Genomic DNA, 26,474 nt, shown 5'->3' on the forward strand with positions numbered 1-26,474 from the left:
GCCAGTGCGCATGCTCAGTTGTTTTGCCGGTTTATCTGTGTGTTGTTGTGTTGTTTTTATTTTTGAGTGGATTAGTTAGTACTGAGTGGGTTGTCCTAGGGGCATGTCTATTTTGGTTCAGTTTCGTTGGTGGGTTGTGGAGTTTTGCTGTCCCGTTGAACTCTCCTAACAGATTTATATATATATAGACTAGCCGTCCCCTCATGCGTTGCTGTGGCCCAACCTGTGTACCTGTGTTTTGTGTGTATATATACATATACATGTATATGTGTGTGTCTATATTTGTGTGTATGTGTTTTGTGTGTGTATATATGTGTGTATAAGTGTATGTATGTGTGTTTGTGTATATATGTGGTTTTGCGCATGTATTTTTTTTTTTGGCTTTTTAAGTCCCTTCCACTGTGTTTTCCAATGTTTTTATGAGTGATGGTCACTCGTTGGCCTGATATGTGTATTGTGTCAAAATCTGGTGTCAATTCGCCCAGTGGTTTTTGAGTTATGTTAATCCCACAAACGAACATTACATTTTTATTTATATAGATGACAATATCAAAAGTCACCAGATTCCGTCTGATTTTGGAAGCTAAACAGGGTCAGGCTGGGTAAGTATTTGGGTCCTGAGGGACTTCACTTCTGCCTTTCTCTGAGGCTGAGAGAGTGTCTCTTGCTCCAGGCACACCAGTGGGTTTCCAGAGCCAAGTGAGACTGGAAGCTCTGTCTTAAAGAGGGACACTTCAAGCTTCAGCCCATTACACCATGAGGCCATATGATGTCTTTATTTCAGTCTGAATATTTGCAAAAGAGTACAAGAAACTGAGTAAATTTCAGTGAACTCTCTAAAACAAACACAAAAAAGCTGAAAAGGAGGAAACTAGTGTACATCCCACATCCTCTCAACCGTTGAAGTGGTGACAGGGCCACAAGGCCAGGACTGGGCTGAACCTGCCAGGTGTGCCAAAAAAAAAAAAAGTCCAAGATGACTTGAGTCAGTCTAGACAAGAGGGAATCAATACAAAGGCTAGGCCAGTTTTCTGTCCACATGTCTCCTTCATTGCGTCCACATGTCTCCTTCATTCTTTCTCTCCTGGAGAGTTTTGAGACCTGATTTGAGGACACAACTCTTCCCACCCTCTGAGCATTTAGAAACTTCTCTCTTCTGAGATTCATTTCATGCTTCATGGGATTTTTCTTCTGAGTGATGGCTTTACCACATTCCAGGCATTTTCCATGGTTTCTTTCTCATATGGTTTTTTACTACATTGTGAAGCTTGTTGTGGAACTCAACGTTTTCCAAAATTCAGGAATATATACAATTTCTCTTTGTATTTGGTGAATCTTTGAGGACTGATGAACAGTTCAAACTCTTATCAGATTCCTGGCTTTGTGCCTTCTCTCCCATGTGGGCTTTCTGGTGGGCTTGAGACTTCCTCTCCAATGGAACCTCTTCCCGCACTCCAGACATGTCTTTGGTTTCTCTTCTCTATGGCTATTCTGGACATTTGTAAGGTCTGATTTGTAGCTAAAACTCTTCCCACTCTCTCCTGCATGACTCTTCTGGTGAACTCTGAGAACAGATTTAAGGCTGTAACTCTTCCCACACTCCAGACCTTTGTAGGCCATTTCTTCTTCTAAGCATTTTTATGGCTTCTCTCCTATGTGAGTGTATTGGTGCAGCTTTAGATCCCTTGTCCAGAAGAAACTCTTCCCGCACTCCAGGCATTTATATGGCTTCTCTCCCATGTGAGTGTTTTGGTGCACCTTTAGGCTGTCTCTCCAAGACATTTATAGGGTTTCTCTCCTCTGTGTTCAATTGCATGTCCAATAAAACTTCTCCAATCGGAATAACCTTTTCCACACTCCTGGCATTTATAGAGGTTCTCTTCTCTGTGATTCATTTCATGCCTAATGAGACTGCTATTTGAAAGAAAACCTTTTCCACACTCCAGGCATTTATAGGGTTTCTCTCCTCTGTGTTCAATTTCATGTCCAATAAGACTTCTCTTATCAGAATAACCTTTTCCACACTCCTGGCATTTATAGGGTTTCTCCTCTCTGTGATTCATTTCATGCCTAACGAGACTGCTATTTGAAAGAAAACCTTTTCCACACTCCAAGCATTTATAGGGTTTCTCTCCTCTGTGATTCATTTCATGCCCAATGAGATTGCTATTTGAAACAAAACCTTTTCCACACTCCAGGCATTGATATGGCTTCTCTCCTGTGTGGGTTCTTTCATGTTTCTTGAGGTGTCCTTTATGAAAGAAACATTTTCCACACTTCATGCATTTATATGGCTTCTCTCCTGTGTGAGTTCTTTCATGTGTCTTGAGGTGTCCTTTCTGAAAGAAACATTTTCCACACTCCAGGCATTTAAATGGCTTCTCTCCTGTGTGGGTTTTTTGGTGTGCGTTGAGGGTTCCTTTTAGAGGATAGCATTTTCCACACTCCAGGCATTTATATGACTTGTCCACAATTTGGTATTTTTCACTGTGTGTAGGATTTGTATTAGATGCCTCTTGGAAGAAGCTATTCTCAAAGACAGGGCTCTTTCCAATCTCCCCGCTTGCGTCTATTGTCTCTTGGATTGTGATTTCCCTGCTGTCTAAAGGGCACCGGTTCCTGTTATATCCTTCCGATTCCATTCTTGGGCTTCTTTCTTCTTCCTTTTTACTTCTTGCTGTTTTCAGCCACATTTTATTTGGAGTTCCCCCATCGTCACTCCCTTGTCCATCGCCACCTTGAAAGAAGAAAGACAAAAAGTAGGAAGTCATGGGAAAAGGGAAGATTAAAATCAGTAAATCCCGAAATGTTGTGTGAGAGAGAAAAAGAAGAGGTAAGAATATTTTTTTACTTATTTCCTGCATTTGTAACCCGCCCTTCTCACCCCTGAGGGAGGATTGAGGGCGGCCTCACAGCAAGCACCATTTGGTGCTGTCACAATTGTAAACATTCAACGATACCATTAAAAGCACTGAACGATTAATTAAACAGTTAATTAGAAAACAATTAATTAAAAACAGTTAAACAACTGATTAAAAAACACAAATCCAGGTCTGGGTCAATTCATTATTGCGACTTGCTTAAATCTTCTCCCCACATTGCTGCTATTCAATTGTTGAACACTTAGTCCCATAGCCAAGTCTTGAGTTTCCTTCTAAAAGACAGGAGGGAGGTGGCCAGTCTGATGTGCCTGTGGAAAGTGTTCCACAGATGAAGAGCCACTGCTGAGAAGGCCCTGTCCCTCGCCCTCACCCATCGCGTTTGCAATGGAGGTGGGATCGAGAGCAGGGCCTCTCCAGATGATCTTAGACTGCGTGATGGTTCATAACAGGAGACACGCTTGGACAAGTAAACTGGGCCAGAACCAGGCCTGTAGCGAGGGGGGGGGGGGGTTAGGGGTTCAACCCCCCCCCCCCCCCGAAATTTTTCAACTTGTTTTCAATTTGTTCTGTTAGAAATGTAATATAATTTACGGGTTGCCCTGACACGACAAATAAATAGCATGGGGATTGGTTAACCAGTTAACCAAATTCATTAGTAAACCAGTTAAAATTCATGAGTAAACCAGGTTTACTCATGAATTTTAACTGGTTTACTAATGAATTTGGTTAACTGATTAACTAAATCCCCATGCTATTTATTTGTCGTGTCAGGGCAACCAGTAAATTATATTACATTTCTAACAGAACAAAGCAAACAAACAGACAAAATACAAAAAAAATTGTGAGTTTGGTAGTTGATTAAATGTCCTTTGGCCAGGATCTGGCCACTTGGAGTGCCTCTGGTGTTGCTGCAAGAAGGTCCTCCCTTGTGCATTATGTGGCAGGGCTCAGGTTGCATTGCAGCAGGTGGTCAGTGGTTTGCTCTTCTCCACACTCGCATATCGTGGACTCCACTTTGTGGCCCCATTTCTTGAGGTTGGCTCTGCATCTCGTGGTGCCAGAGCACAGTCTGTTCAGCGCCTTCCAAGTCGCTCAGTCTTCTGTGTGCCCAGGGGGGAGTCTCTCATCTGGTATCACCCACGGATTGAGGTTCTGGGTTTGAGCCTGCCACTTTTGAACTCTCGCTTGCTGAGGTGTTCCAGCTAGTGTCTCTGTAGATCTTAGAAAACTATTTCTAGATTTAAGTCATTGACGTGCTGGCTGATACCCAAACAGGGGATGAGCTGGAGATGTCTCTGCCTTGGTCCTTTCACTATTGGCTGCTACTTCCCGGCAGATGTCAGGTGGTGCCATGCTGGCTAAACAGTGTAATTTCTCCAGTGGTGTAGGGCGCAGATACCCTGTGATAATGCGGCATGTCTTATTAAGAGCCACATCCACTGTTTTAGTGCGGTGAGATGTGTTCCACACTGGGCATGCATACTCAGCAGCAGAGTAACACAGTGCAAGGGCAGATGTCTTCACTGTATCTGGTTGTGATCCTCAGGTTATGCCAGTCAGCTTTCGTATGATGTTGTTTCTAGCACCCACTTTTTGCTTGATGTTCAGGCAATGCTTCTTGTAGGTAAGAGCATGGTCCAGAGTGACTCCCAGGTATTTGGGTGCGTTGCAATGCTCCAGTGGGATGCCTCCCCAGGTAATAATCCCCAGAGCTCGGGATGCTTGTCTGTTCTTGAGATGAAAAGCACATGTCTGTGTTTTAGATGGATTAGGGATCAGCTGGTTTTCCCTGTAATAGGCAGTGAGAGCACCTAGAGCTTCGGAAAGCTTCTGTTCTACCATCTCAAAGCTCCCTGCTTGAGCAGTAATGGCACGATCATCAGCATAGATGAAACTTTCTGTCCCTTCTAGCAGTGGCTTATCCCCATGCTAAGTCTATGAGACGCAAAAAATTCAGAGTCCCTCCAGAACTGCAAGCACTATCTCAAGCAAATATTGACAATTTATTCACACTGTCATTACTTGCAGCAATAGCCGATGTAGCGAAGCAACCAAGTTGGGGGGGGGGGGGGGTGTTGAATGCTCTCATTAAGGAGGCCAGACTTGGTGGAGGTGGTTGACAGTGGCGGAGCTGCAGGCTATTGAAGGCTGCTCTGCCCCTGCTGTGCTCTTTGCTTCAGCATGACCTAAGAGGCAGGTTTCTATTCCCCCCTGAAATTTTAAAGCCCCCCCCCCCTGAAATTTTCAACCCTCCCCCAAAAAATTTTCTGGCTACGGCCCTGGCCAGAACCATTATTTATTTATTTATTTATTTATTTATTTATTATTTAAACTTATATGCCGCCACTCCCCTGGGGCTCGGAGCGGCTTACAAGAATAGCTAAAATCTAACAAAGTTTAAAAGCAATTTAAAACAATTTAAAAACAACAGTATCAAACATCAAAAGCCTGTCAGAACAGGTATGTCTTACATGCCCTGCGGAAAGCTGGTAAGTCCCGCAAGGCACGGACTTCAGGTGGCAGAGCATTCCAGACTGATGGCGCCACTGCTGTGAAGGCTCTGCGTCTGGTTGCCATTAGACGCAAGGTCTTGACACTGGGGACTTCCAATAGATCTTGGTCCTCAAAACGGAGGGATCTCTGGGGTTGGTAGGGGGTGAGGCGATCCCTCAGATACATTGGCCCCAGACCATGCAAGGCCTTAAAGGTGAGTACCATCACTTTGAAAGTGATCCGGTGCTCAATTGGTAACCAATGCAGCTGTAGTAAGATTGGTGTGATGTGGCATCTCATCAGAATTCCCGCAAGAAGCCGAGCAGCTGCATTTTGTATCAACTTGAGCTTCCGAATCACCGACAGAGGGAGGCCAATGTAGAGGGCGTTACAGTAGTCCAGTACTGAGATGACCGTGGCCTGGATCACCGTAGCTAGGTCGTCCCTGGACAGGTAGGGGGCCAGCCGTCTAGCCTGCCGCAGGTGAAAAAAGGCGGTTTTGCTCACGGGGGAGACCTGGGCCTCCATTGTCAGCAGAGGGTCCAAAAGGACTCCCAAACTCTTTCCCAATGATGACGGGCGTAATGCCTCGCCATCCAGGGTGGGCAGATGGATGTCCCCACTGCCCGGTCCACCCAGCCATAGGATCTCCATCTTTGCTGGATTCACCCTCAACCTGCTGGCACGCAGCCATCCAGTAATGGCCTCGAGGCACTGGTGGAAACAATTGGGTACAGAGTCCGGTCGGCCTTCCATCTTCAGCACCAGCTGAGTGTCATCGGCATACTGATAACACTCAAGCCCAAAACCTCGAACCAGCTGAGCAAGTGGTTGCATATAGATGTTAAACAACAGAGGGGAGAGAATGGCCCCCTGAGGAACCCCACAAGATAGAGGGGACCTCTCAGACACCAGGCCTCCCCTCTCCACTCGCTGTCCACGGTTGCGAAGAAAGGAGGACAGCCAGTTTAAAGCTGTCCCCCTGACTCCAGCAACAGCAAGGCAGTGGGTCAAGAGATTGTGGTCGACTGTGTCAAATGCTGCTGTGAGATCCAATAGCACGAGCAGCGCTGACCCGCCCTGGTCAAGCTGGCATCGAAGGTGATCCGTGATGGAGACCAGCACAGTCTCTGTCCCGTGCCCCGCACGGAACCCGGACTGGAAGGGATCTAGTCCGGCTGTGTCGTCTAGGAATTGCTGCAACTGCTCCGCTGCTGCCCTCTCAATCACCTTGCCCAGGAACGAGAGATTTGAAACTGGGCGGTAACTGGAGGGAACCGAGGGATCTAAATCTGGTTTCTTCAGCAAAGGAGAGACCCCCGCCTCTTTTAGGGCTTTAAAGGTTAAAACCAGCACTTTGAATTGTGCTTGGAAGCAGACTGGCAGCCAGTGGACCTGGCGTAACAGAGGGGTTGTGTGCTCCCTGTATGCAGCTCGGGTGAGCAACCTGGCTACCAACCGTTGGACTAGTTGAAGCTTCCATGCAGTCTTCAGAGGCAGCCCCACATAGAGTGCGTTGCATTAGTGTATTCAGGATGTAACAAGAGCATGGACTACCGTGGCCAAGTCAGACTTTCCAAGGTACGAGTGCAGCTGGCAAACAAGTTTTAATTGTGCAAAAGCTCCCCTAGCCACCACTGAGACCTGGGGTTCCAGGCTCAGCGATGAGTCTAGGATTACTCCCAGGCTGCGAACCTGCATCTTCAGCGGGAGTGTAATCCCATCTAACACAGGCTGTAACCCTATGCCCTGTTCAGCCTTACGACTGACCAGGAGGACCTCTGTCTTGTCTGGATTCAACTTCAATTTGTTCGCCCTCATCGAGACTTACACAGCAGCCTACTTAGTGATAGGAGGAAAGGAATGATAGAGCTGAACATCACCCGCGTACAGATGACATCTGGAGGTGAGAACTTTCCCTCATCAAAGGAGAACCCCTTTCTGGAAGTTGTTGGATGATCACTCCCGCCATAGTATCGTCTATGAGAGGTGATACAACATGCAACCTGAAAATACCATGTGCCACCCTACTAAACCATGTTCAAATAAGCATTGAATATACATCTCACTAAAGAGCGGCTCATCAGTAGTTCCCAGAGAGCAATTGTTTCTTCTAGCCTGGTCAGGAACCAGAAGTGCTGGCCCAAGGTCACTCGTGTTCTTAAACTATGCAGCAAGGCTGTACAAAAATTGGCAATACCCCAAACTGATTTTTCTTAACCAAGAGGCTGAGGGATTCTTACCCAGAGAAGCCACCATCCTGTAATTTTCTTCCATGACTTCCCCATGCAGGGCCCACTGATCTGGATCCAGTAAGGCCCACTCCTCCACACTGAAATGTACAGCCACGTCCTCAAATATCACCTGAAAGAACAACATTGGACACACAAATCATTAGTGCTACTTCTACTGCTAAGAAGAATCCTGGTCCATTGAAGTCTGAATAAAGAATTCAAAGAGGTAACTTTTAGCAGTAGTCACACCTTCCTGGGTATTCTAATAACAACAACAAAAACACTTTACTTATATTCCACTCTTCTCATCCCGAAGGGGACTCAGGGTGGATCACAGCACACATACACGGCAAACATTCAATGTTGCTTTTGTATAGACAATACACAGACACACAACAGAAAGGAGGTGTTGTTGACTCAGTGTCCAGCTGGGGTTTATTTTTGTTTTTGTTTTTTTTTTTGGTGCCAAGAAACGTGACTCCAGCCAGAGAGGGTGAGTTGCTCCATTCTCTATGATGAAGAGCCGTCAGGACTTCCTCCTTCCTTTTTGGTTGCCCAGCATTTTCTGATCTTCTTTCTTTTTTATGGTGTCATAAAACACCTCCCCCGCTTTTAGCGGTATCTAGTTTCTCTAATTACTGCTAAAGCTGCATAGGTAAACAGTGAGCAGGGCTGACAGTCGACCGCTCACGCTGACCCAGGGCTTCAAACTTGCAACCTCTCGGTTGACAGGTCTTCTAGTTGCTGGTGATTTATCAGCTGTGCTAAACCTCTGGCCCCTAGGTGAGAAGCATCAAGATGGTAAGGAAGTTCATGCAGTCACCTGCAACAGTCAATACCAAGCAAGATTCTGGAAAAGATTGTTAAGGAAGTGGTTTGCAAACACTTAGAAACAAATGCGGTCATTGCTAGCCACGTCCGTAATGGAAGAAAAAGAACTTCAGGAAGAGCATTTTGGGATTTCTTAACAGGAAACTTTGGCAGAAGCAGAAGAAAAGCAAGATCCATTCCATATGAAGTAATTGGAGACATTTCTATAATTATCTCCAGTTAATTTCTACTGTCATCTTTTTACCTGATCTTGCTGAATGGATGCCACTTCTCCTGCATCACAAAGAGTGGAGCTGCCACGTTTTCCCAGCACTCTTGGCTCATCTCCTATGACATGCCAAATAAAGGAAGGGAAGGGAAGCTGGATTTCTGTATTTGTTTTTCAAAGCTCATTTTGAGGTTGCAAAGCGGTTTACAATTTAAACAACACAAAAAGGGAACAATTAATGTCCTCAAAAGAATGGTCAGAAGGGAAGGGAAAGGGTTTTATATGGCACAGGCATTCACGAGGTGCAGCCCATTCCGTACAAGACCAGCTTGGAATGTTCTTGGAACATTCTAATTAAATATTTTGGGGGACAGAATAGAAGATCATACGTTTGGGAGATCTTTGGCCAAGAGAAAAAAAGTATCAGCCCCTTTGTCCTCATCTAACAAAACAGCAATGGAAACATCTATTTGGGCACACAACAGCAGACCGGACTTTTGGGGGATTTTTGAGAGCGAGGACCAAGCAAATGAAGACATCTTACCTGGTGGAGACTCTCCTGTGCCCTTCTCCAGCTTGATCCGCCCAGAAGGGAAGCCCTGGCTGGTGCTGCCTGGTGGGGCCTTCTGGGCCTTCTGGAACATTCTCACCAGCCACTCTTCCTGGAGTGCCTTCCACTCTTCGGCCTGACTCAGGAGGAAGCCTTCAGCCAAGGCCACGGCCTGGGAAGTGGTCTCTGCCCCACATTCCCTCACCCAGCACCCCATCTCCTCAGGAAGGACAGCCAAGAACTGCTCCAGGATCAACAGGTCCAGAATCTCTGCCTTTGTATGTTCCTCAGGCTTCAGCCACAGGCGGCAGAGAGAGTGGAGGCGGCTGCAAATTTCTCGGGGCCTCAAGCCCTTCGGGAAGCGGAAGCGCCGGAAGCGTTGGGCCTGAAGGTATGTGATGAAGATGTTTTCACTCCGGGCGTCCTTGCCCATTGCGCTCGGGAACCAAACACATTTCCTGCCCCAGGTTTGGCAGGGCTCTCTTCCTACTTCAGGGCTGGGCTGGTTTGGTTTCTCCACTTTCGCTCTGGGCTCCATCAGGACTGAAGAACCTCTTCCCTTCTCCATCTAATGAGGTCACGAAGCAAAGGCTACGCAAGACAAAGAGGAGGGGAAGACCAGGGTAATGAGCTACTCCCCTCAAGAGATAAGGGGTCTTTGATGCCTCTGTATGGTTTCCCTGTAAGAAAAGCAGAGCCCTGGCAGTTGAGAACAAACCTCATGAACTATCAGTATGGAAATCCCCTTGCAATGCACTTCTCCTCACCTTCAGCCCCACGTCTCTTGCTTCCCTGTATATTCAGTTCTGAAACTGAGAGGAATCCTGGGAGTTGTAGTGTGGCCAAGTCCTTTGCCTTCTCTGCCCAAGAGTGCTGGTGCCTCACCAAACCCCCCCTCCCAGGAGGGCAGACCATTGAGACAACGCAGTCCAAGTGGCCCCAAAGTGCATTCATTCTATGATCCAGATGCCTCATAGGTGAATGTAACATGCTTTCATTACCAACCACATTTTCCATACAAGCTTGCCTCTAATTCGTCCAACTTCAACCCCTCTTTCCTTCAGGAGCCGCTTACGGAGCTGGGCATGTTTAGCCCGAAGAAGAGAAGGATGAGAGGAGATATGATAGCCATGTATAATTATGTGAGAGGAAGCCACGGGGAGGAGGGAGCAAGCTTGTTTACTGCTTCCCTGGAGATTAGGACAAGGAACAAGAAAGGAGATTCCATTTGAACACGAGGAAGAACTTCCTGGCTGTGGGAGCCGTTCAGCAGTGGAACTCTCTGCCCCAGTGTGGTGGAGGCTCCTTCTTTTAAACAGAGGCTGGATGGCCATTTGTTAGGGGTGATTTGAATGCAATATTCCTGCTTCTTGGCAGGGGGTTGGACTGGATGGCCCATGAGGTCTCTTCCAACTCTGATTCTATGATTCATGGTCTCCTTTCTTAAAAGCTGGAGACATTTAGCCTTCAGAAGAGAAGGCTGAGAGAAGGCATGATGACCATGTATAAATATGAGAGGAGAAGCCATAGGGACGAGGGAGCAAACTTGCTTTCTGCTGCCCTGGAGACCAGGACACGGAGCAATGGCTTCAAACTACAGGAAAGAAAGGAGATTCCACCTAAACATGAGGAAGAACTTCCTGACTGTGAGAGAGAGAGAGCTGTTCAGCAGTGGAACTCCTCTCTGCTCTGGAGGGAGTGTGTTGGAGGCTCCTTCTTTGGAGGCTTTTAAGCAAAGACTGGGTGGCCATCTGTTGGGGCTGCTTTGAAGGCAATTTTCCTGCTTCTTGGTAGAATGGACTTGGACTGGATGGCCCACCAGATGTCTTCCAACTCTAGGATTATATGATTCTCTCCAGTTTAGACTTTGGAGACCTGGATATTCTGCCTGCCTCCCCTGCTCCCTGCCTTGTATTCCTGCAACACTTGCCTCTCTTTCCTTCCCGTTGGAGCCTGAGAGGCCCTTCTTCTCCTGCCAGTAGGAAGGCCAGATTGGGAGAGAGAGGAGGAAGGATGGAGGGGGCCGGTCTGGGAGGGAGGGCCAACTCCAAAGCCCATTCCCAGCCCCTTGGCCCTAGAATCATAGAATCCTAGAGTTGGAAGAGACCTCATGGGCCATCCAGTCCAACCCCATTCTGCCAAGAAGCAGGAATATTGCATTCAAATCACCCCTGACAGATGACCATCCAGTCTCTGTTTCAAAGCTTCCAAAGAAGGAGCCTCCACCACACTCCGGGGCAGAGAGTTCCACTGCTGAACGGCTCTCACAGTCAGGAAGTTCTTCCTCATGTTCAGATGGAATCTCCTCTCTTGTAGTTTGAAGACTGGGCGACTTGGAAGGCGCTGAACAGACTGCGCTCTGGCACCACAAGCCTGGACCATCATAAGCAAGAAGCAGGGCCTGGAGGGAGAACCCACCAAGAGGCAAAACATCCCCCTCCCTCCACAGTGGAGTAGGCAGTGGGGACAAGACAGAGCTGGGGAAGAGGGTGGGGTGGGAGTGGGGTCAAAATAAAAACTCACAATATGTAGGGAGGGGAGGAATATGTGTGGTTATAAAACACATCAGAGGAAAGATCCGTCCCTTCTTTCCATCTTCTCTTCCTTTCTTTCCCATCCTCCCTCCCTCCCTTCTCTTTTCTTCCCTCCCCTTCCCTCCCTCCCTTCCTTTCATCTTCTCATCCATCCACCCTTTCCTTTCCCTTCCTTCCCTCCCTCCTTTACTTCTACCTGCCATTCTTCTTTCCTCTTCCTTCTGCCCTTCTCTTCCTTCCACCCTTCCTTCTCTTCTTTCCTTCCTTCCTTCCACCCTCCCTCCCATCCTTTCATCTTTCCACCCTTCCTTCTCTTCCTTCCTTAGAATCATAGAATCCTAGAGTTGGAAGAGACCTCGTGGGCCATCCAGTCCAACCCCATTCTGCCAAGAAGCAGGAATATTGCATTCAAATCACCCCTGACAGATGGCCATCCAGCCTCTGCTGGAATGCCTCCAAAGAATCATAGAATCAAAGAGTTGGAAGAGACCTCATGGGCCATCCAGTCCAACCCCATTCTGCCAAGAAGCAGGAATATTGCATTCAAAGCACCCCTGACAGATGGCCATCCAGCCTCTGCTGAAATGCCTCCAAAGAATCATAGAATCAAAGAGTTGGAAGAGACCTCATGGGCCATCCAGTCCAACCCCATTCTGCCAAGAAGCAGGAATATTGCATTCAAAGCACCCCTGACAGATGGCCATCCAGCCTCTGCTGAAATGCCTCCAAAGAATCATAGAATCAAAGAGTTGGAAGAGACCTCATGGGCCATCCAGTCCAACCCCATTTTGCCAAGAAGCAGGAATATTGCATTCAAAGCACCCCTGACAGATGGCCATCCAGCCTCTGCTGGAATGCCTCCAAAGAATCATAGAATCAAAGAGTTGGAAGAGACCTCATGGGCCATCCAGTCCAACCCCATTCTGCCAAGAAGCAGGAATATTGCATTCAAAGCACCCCTGACAGATGGCCATCCAGCCTCTGCTGAAATGCCTCCAAAGAATCATAGAATCAAAGAGTTGGAAGAGACCTCATGGGCCATCCAGTCCAACCCCATTCTGCCAAGAAGCAGGAATATTGCATTCAAAGCACCCCTGACAGATGGCCATCCAGCCTCTGCTGAAATGCCTCCAAAGAATCATAGAATCAAAGAGTTGGAAGAGACCTCATGGGCCATCCAGTCCAACCCCATTTTGCCAAGAAGCAGGAATATTGCATTCAAAGCACCCCTGACAGATGGCCATCCAGCCTCTGCTGGAATGCCTCCAAAGAATCATAGAATCAAAGAGTTGGAAGAGACCTCATGGGCCATCCAGTCCAACCCCATTCTGCCAAGAAGCAGGAATATTGCATTCAAATCACCCCTGACAGATGGCCATCCAGCCTCTGCTGGAATGCCTCCAAAGAATCATAGAATCAAAGAGTTGGAAGAGACCTCATGGGCCATTCAGTCCAACCCCATTCTGCCAAAAAGCAGGAATATTGCATTCAAAGCACCCCTGACAGATGGCCATCCAGCCTCTGCTGAAATGCCTCCAAAGAATCATAGAATCAAAGAGTTGGAAGAGACCTCATGGGCCATTCAGTCCAACCCCATTCTGCCAAGAAGCAGGAATATTGCATTCAAAGCACCCCTGACAGATGGCCATCCAGCCTCTGCTGAAATGCCTCCAAAGAATCATAGAATCAAAGAGTTGGAAGAGACCTCATGGGCCATCCAGTCCAACCCCATTCTGCCAAGAAGCAGGAATATTGCATTCAAAGCACCCCTGACAGATGGCCATCCAGCCTCTGCTGGAATGCCTCCAAAGAATCATAGAATCAAAGAGTTGGAAGAGACCTCGTGGGCCATCCAGTCCAACCCCATTCTGCCAAGAAGCAGGAACATTGCATTCAAAGCACCCCTGACAAATGGCCATCCAGCCTCTGCTTAAAAGCTTCCAAAGAAGGAGCCTCCACCACACTCCGGGGCAGGGAGTTCCACTGCTGAACGGCTCCCACAGTCAGGAAGTTCTTCCTCATGTTCAGATGGAATCTCCTTCCTTGTAGTTTGAAGCCATTGCTCCATTGCGTCCTAGTCTCCAGGGAAGTAGAAAACAAGCTTGCTCCCTCCTCCCTGTGGCTTCCTCTCACATATTTATACATGGCTATCATATCTCCTCTCAGCCTTCTCTTCTTCAGGCTAAACATGCCCAGCTCCCCAAGCCGCTCCTCATAGGGCTTGTTCTCCAGACCCTTGCCCTTCCCCTCCCTCTTCCTCCTCTCCCATTCCCCAAACAACCCACAGAGGGAGGGAAAGGCCTCACCGCGTGGCCCCCAGAAGGAAGAGGCGGAAGTAGCTAGTAGGACAACAACACCTACGTCTTCACCCTGCGACTCTGCTGCTGCTACTGGGTCGGGGTTCTCCTTCCGGCCACGCCCCCTTTTGGGCGGGAGGGGGAAGTGTCTGGAGGCCTGGCTCGCCCCCTTTGATTTATTTGTAGTGTCAGAACAACCAGTCAATTTATATTACATTTCTAACAGAACAAAGCAAACAAACAGATTACAAAATTTGTGAATATGGTAGTTGATTAAATGCCCTTTGACCAGTATCTGGCCACTTGGAATGCCTCTGGTGTTGCTGCAAGAAGGTCCTCCATTGTGCATGTAACAGGGCTCAGGTTGCATTGCAGCAGGTGGTCAGTGGTTTGCTCCCCTCCACACTCGCATGTTGTGGATTTCACTTTTTGGCCCCATTTCTTAAGGTTGGCTCTACATCTCGTGGTGCCAGAGCGCAGTCTGTTCAGCGCCTTCCAAGTCGCCCAGTCTTCTGTGTGCCCAGGAGGGAGTCTCTCATCTGGTATCACCCACGGACTGAGGTTCTGGGTGTGAGCCTGCCACTTTTGGACTCTTGCTTGCTGTGTCTCTGTAGATCTTAGAAAACTATTTCTAGATTTAAGTCATTGACGTGCTGGCTGATACCCAAACGGGATGAGCTGGAGCTGTCTCTGCCTTGGTCCTTTCACTATTGGCTGCTACTTCCCGGCGGATGTCATGTGGTGCAATACCAGCTAAACAGTGTAATTTTTCCAGTGGTGTAGGGCACAGACACCCCGTGATAATGCGGCATGTCTCATGAAGAGCCACATCCACTGTTTTAGCGTGGTGAGATGTGTTCCACACTGGGCATGCGTACTCAGCAGCAGAGTAGCATAGCGCAAGGGCATATGTCTTCACTGTATCTGGTTGTGATCCCCAGGTTGTGCCCCCTTTGAACCCTGGAGGGACTGGGCCCCTTATTTCTGCCATGGCCTCCTGCTTGGTTCCTTCCTTCCTTCCTTCTTCCAAAAGCCTCCACAACGGGTCCCAGGTCTCACTTACAGAGCTGCAATACAAACAGATGTTGTTGTTGTTCATTCTTTCAATCACTTCTGATTCTTGGTGACCTGCTGGACCAGCCCAGGCCAGAGCTCCCTGTCTGCCGTCACCACCCCCAGCTCCTTCAGAGTCAAGCCAGTCCCTTCAAGGATACCATCTACCCATCTTGCCCTTGGTCGGCCCCTCTTCCTTTTTCCTTCCATTTCCCCCAGCATCATTGTCTTCTCTAAGCTTTCCTGTCTTCTCATGATGTGGCCAAAGGACATCAGCTTTGCCTCTCATATCTTTTCCTCCAATGAGCAGCTGGGCCTTCTTTCCTGAAGTATGGACTGGCTGGATCTTCTGACCATTCAAGGCACTCTTAGAACTTTCCTCCAGCACCACAAATGATGGCTCTGATCTGGACCAGACTTGGCACACAGATACCCCATGACCAACAGAACACAGTAGAGGGGTGTTTTTTTTTTGGGGGGGGGGGGGACTGACCCACCTGCATGGGAGTTATAGTTCACCCTGCATCTAGAGAGCATTCTGAACCCCACCAATGTGCTTCTTGATTTTGGAAGATAAACAGGGTCAGACTGGGTTAGTATTTGGGTCCAAAAGGGACTACACCTTTGCCTTTCTCTGAGGCTGAGAGAATGTCACTTGCTCCAGGCACACCAGTGGGTTTCCAAGGCCAAATTAAGCTGCAAGCTCTGTCTTACAGAGGGACAATCTAATGCTCAAAACATTTCACCACAAGGCCATAAGATGCCTTTATTTGCAATAAAATAAAATAAAATAGGAGAAACTTCAGTGAACTTTCTAAAACAAGCACAAAAGAGCTGTAAAAAAATTCGATTCAAACCTGTGACGTTTTGGTCAACAAGTTCAGCAGGTCAGTGCTTTAACCCACTGCGCCACATATGGCATTGTAATCCACCTGAGTGCCCTGCGGGGTGAGAAGGGCGGAATATGAATACTGTAAGTAAATCAATAAGTCAGTGGGGCTGCAAGCTCTGCCTTACAGAGGGACAATAGAAGGCTATAAAACATTACACCATGAGGCCATAAGATGCCTTTATTTCTCTCTGAGCATTTACAAAAGAATACAAAAAACTGAGCACATTTCAGTGAATTTTCTAAAACAAGCAAAAAAAGAGCTTAAAAGGAGGAAACCAGTGTGGAAACCACATCATCTCAACCAGTGAAGCAATAACAGGGCCACAAGGCCAGGACTGGGCCGAACCTGCCAGATTCTCTCTTAAAGTATGCCAAGAAAAGGTCCAAGATGAAAAGGAGATTCCATCTGAACATTAGGAAGAACTTCCTGACTGTGAGAGCTGTTCAGCAGTGGAACTCTCTGCCCCAGAGTGTGGTGGAGGCTCCTTCTTTGGAGGCTTTTAAACAGAGGCTGGATGGCCAAATATCAGGGGTACTTTGAATGCAATCTTCCTGCTTCTTGGCAGAATGGGGTTGGACTGGATGGCCCATGAGGTCTCTCCCAACTCTATGATTCTATGATTCTAACTGTCAGTCTAGCAAGAGGGAATCAATACAAAGGGGAGAGCAGTTTTCCTGTCCACATGTGTTTCCTTCATTGTGTGAGTATTCTGGTGCCTATTGAGAACTGAATCCTTCCCACACTTGGTGTGTGTATGTTTTCTCTCCAGGAGAGTTTTGAGACCTGATTCGAGGATACAACTCTTCCCACCCTTGGAGCATTTAGAGGCTTCTCTCCTCTGAGATTCATTCCCTGATCAATGGGATTTTTCTTCTGAGTGAAGGCTTGACCACACTGCAAGCATTTCCATGGCTTCTCTCCTGTATGGATTTTTAGTATATCTTGAAGCTTGTTTTGCAACTCAACTCTTTCCAAAAGGCAGGAATATGTACAATTTCTCTTTATATGAACACTTGATTAATCTTTGTGGATGGATGTGCAGTTCAAGCTCTTATCAGATTCTAGGCTTTTGGACTTCTCTTCCTTGTGGGTTTTTCGTGGGCTTTAAGAAGACTCTCTCTCCTATGGAAGCTCTTCCTTCACTACAGACATGTCTTCAATTTTGACTTCTATATAACTATCCTGGACATTTTTGAGATCTGATTTGTAGCTAAAACTCTTCCCAAACTCTCCTGTATGACTCTTCTGGTGAGCTGTAAGAGTGGATTTAAGAATATAACTCTTCCCATACTCCAAACATTTGTAGGGTTTTTCACCTTCCAAGCAGTTATACGGCTTCTCTTCTATGTGGGTGTTTTGGTGAAGCTTTAGGTTCCTTTTCCAACAGAAACTCTTCCCGCACTCCAGGCATTTGTAGGGTTTCTCTCCTCTGTGTCTCATTTCATGTCCAGTAAGAGCTCTCTTATCAGAATAACCTTTTCCACACTCCAGGCATTTATATGGTTTTTCGTGTGTGTGGGTTCCTTCATGTCGGTTGAGGTGTCCTTTCTGAAAGAAGCCTTTTCCACACTCCAGGCATTTATATGGCTTCTCTCCCGTGTGGGTTTTTTGGTGTTTGTTGAGTTCTCCTTTTTGAGAGAAGTATTTTCCACACTCCAGGCATTTATAGGGTTTCTGTCCTACATGGGTGTATTGGTGCAGCTTTAGGTTTCTTTTCCAGCAGAAACTCTTCCCGCACTCCAGGCATTTATAGGGTTTCTCTCCTCTGTGTTTCATTTCATGTCCAATAAAGCTTCTCTTATCAGAAAAACCTTTTCCACACTCCAGGCATTCATATGGCTTTTCTTGTATGTGGGTTCTTTTGTGTCTGTTGAGCTGTCCCTTCTGAAAAAAACATTTTTCACACTCCAGGCATTTAAATGGCTTCTCTCCTATGTGGGTGTTTTGGTGCAGCTTTAGGCTGTTTTCCCAACAGAAGCCCTTCCCACATTCCAGGCATTTGTAGGGTTTCTCTCCTCTGTGATTCATTTCATGTCTAATAAGACTTTTCTTTACATAAAAACCTTTCCCACACTCCAGGCATGTATATAGCTTCTGGTGTGTATGGGTATTTTCGTGTCTGTGGAGGTGTTGTTTACAAGAGAAGCATTTTCCACACTCCAGGCATTTATATGGTTTCTCTCCTATGTGGGTGTTTTGGTGCAGTTTTAGTGTATACTTAAAAAAGAAGCATTTTCCACACTCCAGACATGTATAGGATTTCTCTCCTCCGTGATTCATTTCATGTCTAAGAAGACTTCTCTTTTCAGTGAAACTTTTCCCACACTCCAGACATTTATGGGGTTTTTCTGCACTGTGACTCAGATCGTGGCTAATGAGATTTTTACTTGAAACAAAGCCTTTTCCACACTTCAAGCATTTATATGGTTTCTCTCCTATGTGGGTTTTTTGGTGCCTACGAAGGTTACATTTCTGAGTATAGCATTTTCCACACTCCAGGCATTTATATGGCTTCTCTCCGGTGTGGATTTTTCGGTGTCTACGGAGGTTTCTTTTTTTATGAAAGCGTTTTCCACACTCCAGGCATTTATGTGGCTTGTCCACAATTTGGTGTTTCTCAATGTGTGCAGGGTGTATACTGGATGCCTCCTGGAAGAAGCCATTATCATAGACAGGGCTGTTTCCCACCTCTAAGCTTTCGTCTATTGTCTCTCCGATTGTGATTATCCTGGTATCGACAGAGCACTGGTTCCTATTACATCCTTCTGTTTCCATCCTCATGCTTCCTTCTTCTTCCTTTTGACTTCTTGCTGTTTTCAGCCACATTTTATCTGGAGCTCCCCCATTGTCACTCCCGTGTCCATCATCACCTTGAAAAAAGAAAAACAAAGATAGGAAGGCATGAGAAATGGGAAGACTGAAATCAATCAACTATAGAAATGTTGAGAGAGAGAGAGAGAGAAAGAAGAGGTGAGAATCTTCTTATCGAGAACTTTCCCTCATCAAAGGAAAACCCCTTTCTGGAAGTTGTTGGATTATCACTCCCACCATAGTATTGACTATAGCAGGAGGGGATACAACATGTAACCTGAAAATACCATGAGCCACCCCCCTAAATTATGTTAAAGTAAGCATTGAGTTAATGTCCCATTGAAGAAGTAGTGCCCAGAGGGGAATTTTTTCCTTCCAGCCTGGTCAGGAACCAGAAGGTGACTCGTGGCCAAAGGTGACTCGTGTTCTTAAACTATGCAGCAACACTGTAGAAAAAAAAAGGAAATTCCCATAACCATTTTCCTTAAACAAGAGGCTGAGGGATTCTTACTCAGAGAAGCCACCATCCTATAATTTTCTTCTACGACCTCCCCGTGCAGGGCCTGTTGATCGGGATCCAGTAAGGCCCACTCCTTCGCACTGAAATGTACAGCCACATCCTCAAATATCACCTGAAAGAACAAAGTTAGACACAAAAATCATTGGTGCTTCTTCAGCTGCTAAGAAGAATCCTGATCCACTGAAATCTGATGAAAGAATTCAAAGAGGTAACGTTTAGGAGTAGCCACCCCAACCTTCCTGAGCTGGGTCTTCTAAAAAAATGAGAAGCATCATGATGGTAAGTGAATTCATGCTGACCTCTGCAACAGATGTGGGATGTTTATATTCTTGCTCGAAGATATGGAAATCTATACTTGTAGCAAGTGCTCTAAGAGGCCCACGTATCCACATATTAGGAAGGGAGAGCTTGCCTTGGTCCCAGGAGAATCACCCAGGGAATCTCTCTGAGGAGGAGGTCACTCTGCACGCACAAGAGGTAGACTGTTGTTAGAAGAACCAGGATTCTGTAAATCGGGAGCTACATAATTAATTCAAAGTTCTCTCCAGCATCAGTGAAGATGTAGAACAAGAAGTTTGCAGACGACACCAAATTGGGAGGGATAGCCAATACTCCAGAGGACAGGAGCAGGATTCAAAACGATCTTGACAGATTAGAGAGATGAATGGCCAAAACTAACAAAATGAAGTTCAACAGTGACAAATGCAAGATACTCCACTTTGGCAGGAAAAACGAAATGCAAAGATACAGAATGGGGGACAATGCCTGGCTCGAGAGCAGTACGTGGGAAAAAGATCTTGGAGTCCTCGTGGACAACAAGTTAAACATGAGCCAACAATGTGATGTGGCGGCAAAAAAAGCCAATGGGATTTTGGCCTGCATCAATAGGAGCATAGTGTCTAGATCTAGGGAAGTAATACTACCCCTCTATTCTGTTTTAGTTAGACCACATCTGGAATATTGTGTCCAGTTCTGGGCACCACAATTCAAGAGAGATATTGACAAGCTGGAATGTGTCCAGAGGAGAGCGACTAAAATGATAAAAGGTCTGGAGAACAAGCCCTATGAGGAGCGGCTTAACGAGCTGGGCATGTTTAGCCTGAAGAAGAGAAGGCCGAGAGGGGATATGATAGCCATGTATAAATATGTGAGAGGAAGCCACAGGGAGGAGGGAGAAAGCTTGTTTTCTGCTTCCCTGGAGACTAGGACACGGAACAATGGCTTCAAACTACAAGAGAGGAGATTCCATCTGAACATGAGGAAGAACTTCCTGACTGTGAGAGCCGTTCAGCAGTGGAACTCTCTGCCCCGGAGTGTGGTGGAGGCTCCTTCTTTGGAAGCTTTGAAGCAGAGGCTGGATGGCCATCTGTCAGGGGTGATTTGAATGCAATATTCCTGCTTCTTGGCAGAATGGGGTTGGACTGGATGGCCCATGAGGTCTCTTCCAACTCTTTGATTCTATGATTCTATGATTCTAAGTGCAACAGAGCTTGTCCTCAGGGAATATCCAGGTGCCCTGGGAGAGCGAGTACATGGAATGGCCCTTGAACATCATACAAGAAAACCTGTGGTGGTGGTAGAAGGCCTCCTATGAGGGACCAGAAGCAGTGGTTTGTGGGCCTGACAGGATGACTTGGGAGTTTTGATGTAAAGATGAGCTGGGCAAGCCTTGACAAGTCCACAGGCCACTATGCCATCCTTCTTCTTTCTGTCATGATGAATGGTACTGCAATGTGTTGCCTTCAAGAGATCATCTGGGCTTTCGGAGCTATGGGCAGGAAGCTGTAGGGCCTTGATGCCCAGGTCACCATTTTGTCTCTCCTCCCAGTTCAAAGGTGCAGCCCAGGAAGGGAGAGAAGGATAAACAAATAACTGGCTTCACAGACGATGCCATCAGGAATGAATTGGCTTCCTGGAATATGGTCTGAAATTTCATGAAGTTGGGCTATTGGCAAGGCATGCCTTTCATCAATGGCAAGGAGTGTCTTTACAATAGGTAAAGCAGTACAGGAATATCTGGCTAATCTAAATCAGGGGTCCTCAAACTTTTTAAACAGAGGGCCAGGTCACTTAAACTGTTGGAGGGCCAGATTATAATTTGAAAAAAAAAACATGAGTGAATTCCTATGCACACTGCACATACCTTATTTGTAGTGCAAAAAACACTTTAAAACAATACAATAATTAAAATGAAGAACAATTTTAACAAATATAAACTTATTAGTATTTCAATGTTGTTGTTGTTGTACTGATGATTTTAACCTGTTAATTGTTTAATTGCTGTTTTGTATGTATGTATATTTGACATAGGCATCGAATTGTGCCTTCTTTTATAAGCCACCCTGAGTCCCCCCTCGGGGGTGAGAAGGGCGGGGTAGAAGTAACCGAAATAAATAAATAAAATAAATAAATGAGAAGTGTGGACCTGCTTTTGGCTGATGAGATAGGATTGTTGTTGTTGTTGTTGTTGTTGTTGTGTGCTTTCAAGTCGTTTCAGACTTAGGTTGATCCTGAGCAAGGGCCGGGTAAATGACCCCCAGGCCGTAGTTTGAGGACCCCTGATCTAAATAAATGTTTAAATGTTTAAAAGCAAGCAAGGGTACCCCTCTGGGCAGCTAAACCAGGAAATCCCAACTGGATGGCCCCTTACGAGAGAGGGTCTTCCTCCAGGGGCAAACCAAGAATGGGCAACTTGGAAGTCCCTGAACAGACTCGGAAGCTGAGTGGGCAGATCCAAAGACAACCTGACAAAATGGCACTACCTAAAAGAATCCCACACCTTATTTGACTGCGGAGCAGAACAGACAACTCTGCATCTGTATGCTTGTCCACTATGCCATGCCTCATGTACAGAGGAAGAATTGTTGGAGGCTACAGACAGTACCATTGCTGTTGCCCGTTTTTGGTCAAAAGATATTTAGCCGCCTGCGCTCCTTCTATATTTATCAGTTTTATACTAATTTATACAATGCTTTCGATACGAAATAAATAAATCTAAATGAATTCAAGTTCTCAGGCCAGATGAATTACAGGCAGTCTCAGAGTTACAAGCATCCCACATACAAATAATCCATAGTTAAGAAGAGGGCTGAGACAAAAGGGAGATAAATCTACTCTTAAGAAGGGAAAATAACTCCTGAAGGAGTTATCATGGAGAAAAAGTGTCTCCACCGAAGCTTTATCCCCAATCCTTGTTTCCACAACAAGCTAAATTTTCCAAGATCCAATTATCACAAGGATAGAAAGTGAGGTGAAATCTTCTTAACAGGGACACAGCAAAACAAACACCACAGGGGTGTTGACCCTTTTCCATGTTATCCAAAGTGTGCGCATGTGTGTGTGTGTGTGTGTATGTGTGTGTGTATGAATGAGAGACTGGAGTTGCACTTAAAAATGTACCTGTTTCGACTTATATACAAATTCAACGTATGAGTAAACCTACAGAACCTATCTTGCTCATAACTTGGGCACTGCCTGTACATCCAAGGATATTAAAAGAACTGGCAGAAGAACCACTGCCAATCATCTTTGAGCATTTCTGGAGAACAAGAGACATTTCAGAAGACCCAAAGGTAAATGTTGTCTCTATCTTCAAAAAGTGGAAGAAAGAGGACCCAAACAATCACCACCCAAGTCAGGCTGACATCAATACCTGGAAGGATTCTGGAGCAGATCCTTAAAGAGACATCTGTGAGCATTTAGGAAGGAATACAATCACATATCCCATTTCATTCCACAGATATATAAACCCCTTTTTTCCCAGTTCCAGCAGATCTCACCTCTGAGGATGCTTGCCATAGATGCAGGCGAAACGTCAGGAGAAATGCCTCGAGAACATGGCCATATAGCCCGAAAAAACCCACAAGAACTGAGTGATTCCGGCCATGAAAGCCTTCGACAATACATTATCCCATTTCAGTCCTCCTTTTGAAAAGGTTCCTTATGACTTTCTTATGATGAAGCTAGTAAAATCTGGGCTAGATAAAACTACTGAGGTGGATTGGTAAATTGGTGAACTGGCCGAACACAAGAGTTTTTAGTAATGGCTGCTCTCCATTCTGGAGAGAAGTGACCAGTGGGTAAGCAAAGTTTCTGTCCTGGACCAAGCGCTATTCCACATCTTCAGCAATGACTTGGACAACGGAAAAGAAAGCAGGCTTATCCAATTTGCAGGTGACACCAAATTGGGAGGGATAGCTAATACCCCGGAGGACAGGATCAGCATCCAAAATCACTTTAGCAGATTATGGCCGAGCCAAAACGAAGCAAATTAATTTCAACAGGGAGAAGTGTACAGCACTACACTTAGGATAAAGTGAAATGGTCGGGGACATTTCCACAATTATCTCCATTTCGACTGTCATTTTTTTTTACCTTATCTTGCAGAATGGATGCCACTTCTCCGGCATCAGAATGAGTGGAGCCGCCACGTCTTTCCAGCACCCTTGGCTCGTCTCCTGTGAAATGGCAAACATTGGAAAGGGAAACTGGATTTCTTTTATTTGTTTTTCAAGCTCATTTTGAGGTTGGAAAGCAGTTTACAATTTAAACAACACAAAGGGGGAACAATAAGACGTCTTCAAAAGGAAGGTCAGAAGGAACTGCAAAGGGTTTTATATGGCACAAGCATATGCAGCCCATTCCGTACAATACCAAATGGGATGTAAATATTATTAAAACTGTTCTTAAAACATTCTAAGAAAAAAGCTATTCAAGACAAGCATTTTGGGTGACATAAGAGAAGATCATACGTTTGGGAGATCTCTGACCAAGAGAAAGAAGGTATCTTACCCAGTGGAGAGCCCCTCTGTCCTCTAACAAAACAGCAATGGAAACATGTATTTGGGGGATCCTTTGTTGGGGCATGTAAGAAATCAGTTGGTGAGTGTGTTAACTGAAAATGGAAGTCATAAAGCTGACTGGTTGGGTCACGCCCGGAGAGCTAGCTGAGCCTGGGAGTTTTGGCAACAGTTACATTTTTAGGCTTGAGCTGTGCACGAGCTTGCAGAGAGAGACAGTCCTTGCTTCATGAGCTGCTAGATGGAGATTTTCCACATGGACACCTAAAGACCATTTTGAATCTCTCTCAAAGGACATTGTGTGAGTCTATACAACTGTTCACATCTATATAAATAAAAATGTAATGTTCGTTTGTGGGATTAACAGAACTCAAAAAACAGTGGGCAAATTGGCACCAAATTTGGACACAAGACACCTAACAACCCAATGTATGTCCTTGACTCAAAAAATTGATATTGTCATTTGGGAGTTGTAGTTGCTGGGATTTATAGTTCACCTACAATAAAAGAGCGTTCTGAACCTCACCAACAATGGAATTGAACCAAACTTGGTACACAGTTCACCCCTGACCAACAAAAAATACTGGAAGGGTTTTGTGGGCAGTGTCCTTTGGTTTTGGAGTTGTAGTTCACCTACATCCAGAGAGACTCAAACAATGATGGATCTGGACCAAACTCTACACGAATACTCAGTATGTCCAAATGTGAACACTGGTGGAGTTTGGGGAAATCTTGACATTTGGGAATTGTACTTGCTGGGATTTGTAGTTCACCTACAATCACAGAGCATTCTGAACCCCACCAACGATAGAATTGGGCCAAACCTCCCACACAGAACCCCCATGACCACCAGAGTGGGCCACAGCAACACATGGCAGGGGATGGCTAGTGATTATATATATATGTTGCTCTGCATTACAAAGAGTAAAGTACTTGTTCTCTATTGATCATCTGCATGGCATATTTTCTTTCTCTGGCAAGACAGTATATGGACTGATAAAACGTGAACTAAGCATGAGTGTCATTATGCCACAGGTTAGGGGCCCAATCCACACCTACTTGTGCCGATGCCACTGCAAAAGTTATTTTGAAAAGACCGCAGTAAAAAATTCCTGAAGCTGTGTTTTGAAAGAGGAACCAGGAAAGATGGAGGTGAATCTTGCTGATTTCCCAATGGCAAGACTGAATGCCAGTAACTACTCTGTTTGGAGATTGAGAATGGAGAATTACCTAAGGAGGGAATATTTATAGGAGTGCACAGTGGCCCCAGTCCAGGAGTAAGCTACAGGGAAACAACACAAAACTGATGAGAGAGCCAGATCAATCCTCATCCTAAGTATGGATGACGAACAGTTGATCCAGATAGGCAGCCCTCATGATTTAGGTGAGACTGAGAGGAGCTAGCTGAGCCTGGGAGTTTTGGCAACAGTTACATTTTTAGGCTTGAGCTGTGCAGGAGCTTGCACACAGAGAGACAGCCCTAGCTTCATGAGCTGCTAGAAGGAGATTTTCCATATGGATACCTAAAAACCATTTTGAATCTCTCTCAAAGGACATTGTATGAGTCAATGCAACTGTTCATACGACTGTATATATGTTGCTCTGCATTACAAAGAGAAAACTTGTTCTTTACTGATCATCTATATTGCATGCTTTCTTTCTCTGGAAAGACAGTGTGTGGACAGATAAAAATATGAACTACGGATGATTTTCATTATGCCAAAACCTTGAGAGCAAGGGAACAAGTGAATGAAGATATCTTACCCGGTAGAGACTCTCCTGTGTTGTCTTCTAGTTCAATCCACCCAGAAGAGAACATCCTGCTGGTATCCAATGCGGCCTCCTGGGCCTGAAGGACGTCTCTCTCCTGCCGCTCTTCCTGCAGGGCCTTCTCCTCTTGGGCCCGACTCAGGAGGAATCCTTCAGCCAAGGCCACGGCCTGGGAACTGGTCTCTGCCCCACATTCCCTCACCCAGCGCTCCATCTCCGCAGGAAGGACGGCCAGGAACTGCTCCAGGATCACCAGGTCCAGCATCTCCGCCTTGGAGTGTCGTTCGGGCTTCAGCCACAGGCGGCACAGAGAGTGGAGGTGGCTGCAAATCTCTCTGGGCCCCAAGGCCTCCTCATAGCGGAAATGCCGGAAGCGCTGGCATTGAAGGTCTGCACTGAACTCCTTCTCATCAAACGCATCCTGCCCTATTCTCCCCCAGGATACAACACTTCTTCTGTCCCACATTTTATTGGGCTCTCTTCCCCCTTCAGGGCTGGGTGGACTTGGCTCCTCCATCTTCAATCTGGACTCCAAAACAGCTTCCATCATGGTTGAAGAACCTTTTCCTTTTTTATGCCATGAAGCAAGGACTACACAA

The 26,474-nt window shown here is 46.1% G+C and overlaps 1 pseudogene; it reads right to left on the minus strand.

Moving 5' to 3' along the window:
- Positions 1-746: 746 nt before the first annotated feature.
- Positions 747-26,474, minus strand: LOC132765290 (zinc finger protein 721-like; annotated as a pseudogene).

The sequence above is a fragment of the Anolis sagrei genome, chromosome 2 (genome assembly GCF_037176765.1).
Source record: "Anolis sagrei isolate rAnoSag1 chromosome 2, rAnoSag1.mat, whole genome shotgun sequence".
Lineage (NCBI taxonomy): Eukaryota > Metazoa > Chordata > Lepidosauria > Squamata > Dactyloidae > Anolis > Anolis sagrei.